This window comes from Diadema antillarum, unplaced genomic scaffold (genome assembly GCF_040938485.1).
Source record: "Diadema antillarum isolate AM-2024a unplaced genomic scaffold, OU_Dant_1.0 scf00000155, whole genome shotgun sequence".
NCBI lineage: Eukaryota > Metazoa > Echinodermata > Echinoidea > Diadematoida > Diadematidae > Diadema > Diadema antillarum.
In genome coordinates, this window is record NW_027271044.1 from 369,541 (window position 1) to 372,115 (window position 2,575).

Sequence of the window (2,575 nt, forward strand, 5' to 3'; positions counted from 1 at the left end):
AAAAGGCAAATGCAAGTGGAGACAAAAACTTGTATGTGAATTTGAAAACTCAGCATACACCATTGTGTGGAAAGAGCAACATACAAGGAAAAAGAGAGTGCACAAACCTTAGTATCTTTGAAATCATTACATCAATTACACACCATTGAGTCATAAAATTACAGTACAATTTCTTCGGCATTACCACTTATGTGACAATCAATTGTTGCGAAATTTATCACAATATTCCGCAAACCAAAACCTCACTTCATTGTTACTACAAATGCAAGAAAACAAACGGAAAGAGTGATTGTAGAATTGAAAAGTACACTGCAAAAACTTCTCATCCACACATACAATATTTTTATATCACGAAATATAATATTGTTGGTACACTGTATATAATTCTTTTTTTTTATCTTTCTCTCTCTCTTTGCCCTTTCATCAACTCCCTATATATGAAAAAACAAAAAAATAACAACGATCAATAGCAGGACATATTCTATGATGAGAATGGTTGAAGCGAGTGCAAGAGTCAAGCAAGGAAACAGGGTTGTCTTTAACTGTTATCTCTCATGCCTACTCTTGGCCTTGTGATAGATACAACTTGTCCCACGCATGAGCTCTCTGTAGCCACACACAGTTGCGCTGTACAAAGGTCAGTCACATCGCTTCAAACCCTTCTACGAGAAAGGGGCATGTCCTCCGTACAACTTTGCTGAGGTAAGTCGTCATCTCTCTGCATCTCGGAGAGTGCCGTGCATCAAAAAAGAAAGAAAGAAAGAAAGAAGTATCTCTTCCTGCGTTGCAGCTCACTTGTGTCGACAGCATTGAGTTCATGAGTGCAGGCACAGCTGGATATGACACAGCCAACACGTTCAGAAATCAGTGCTCTGCCCTCTTATGACACCGACTTCTCTACATCCGAGTGCACACATTTGCTTCTGACGTGCCTTTGCGTTCAGCATGCGGATGAATACCTCGCCAACATACACTTGCTCTCAAAGTGTCTAATTATGATCAAAAGTTCCGACAAGGAAATTTCATATCCCTTGTGCAACAGGACATGAAGCATAATACATGTTTTCCACATACCAGCATTAGTTCTGAACATTTTCTCTTGGATTCCCACGTCAAGTTGGCCAAATTGGTTACACACAAAAAACACAATAATCTGCTTTTCAATAAACACACCAAACAGTCGTGTTCTACACAGGAGGAAGCATTTCTGCTATGCTCTCAAATCATTACAAATGCTACTGTGGGATTACAAACTAAATTGGTAACATGAAACTTTTCCTTTTTTTGACAAGTGACAAGCTCTAATATGACTGGCACTTCGCACGACTTGTTGAACATCCAAAATGCATGAATTTCGTGGATCTCTCTATAAATGTGCACTAACTGCAGTTACGCTGACTCTTGTAAAAACTGAAACTGTTTGTACACTGTACTACCCAGCTATCACCAAAACATAATCCACAACAGCCCTGGACGGAAATGGAAAATAATTTCACAACGAGAATTTGATAGACCGAGATTGAGGGCACACATGCACACACAGATAGTATATTCCAGCGTATACCAGGAAAATATGACAGGAATTATTCACATAGTTGCCACTCCTGTCAATTTGAAGTGGACAAGGATAAGCCAAACGTATGACAACACATTCATGCCAGCCTAGCCACATATCTTTCACAGCCACTGTTTTGATCTTTCCTAGCATCTTTTGAATCAGTGTGCCACACTGGTAGAACATTGGATATCTCATTTATGCGATGGTCATGTTACCAAGGATACAAGTTTAACTTGAGTCTCCACTAAAAAATGGACCTCTACACTGAAATAAGCTCACAACTCACATTTCCTCACCAAATACAAAACAGACTTTTCTTTGATGGAGCCACTACCACGGATATGACTATGTGGTGATACAGTCATCTTTTTCTCAAACATTGGGGTAGGGTGGTATGTAAGATCGGGATGGAATGTTTATCACCTCAGACAAAGACATGGTGGGGAAAAACATGGAGGCTTTTATTCTGTACCCACACTATGTCCCCTGAATTATTTGATTACCAAAGACTGAAGAACGGCTAAAGACAGTTTTGATGATGAAGGCATGGATAAGAGGGGGATGGTGTGGTAACAGAAAGTGTTACCTGAAACATCTATTTCCACTTATTGCCCTTCAATGTCCATTTTCCATTGACAACAAGTACTATGAAAAGTTTGAACTGTACATGCATCTTTGCTTTGCTGTTTTGTTGGGGTGGGGTGGGGGTGGGGGGGGGGGTCCCCCAAAGAGAATGCCATGTTTTGGATGAAACTCATCTGAAATTGATGGGACCTGCAATGATGGGTTACAAACATGTGCGGGAAAAATATAGTATTGTTGTGCCCTCCCACACCACCCCCACCCCCAACCTCCCATGAAAAAAACCTCCAAACAACCAACACATAGGGGAAGGGGCAAGTGGGTGGGTATGATGAGGTTGGGTTTTGGACTGGATTGCTGGAAAGGGAGGGGGGCGCTGAGGGGAAGAAGGAAAGGGATGGGGGTTGTAAGAGGGTGTGAATGATGATATTGCAA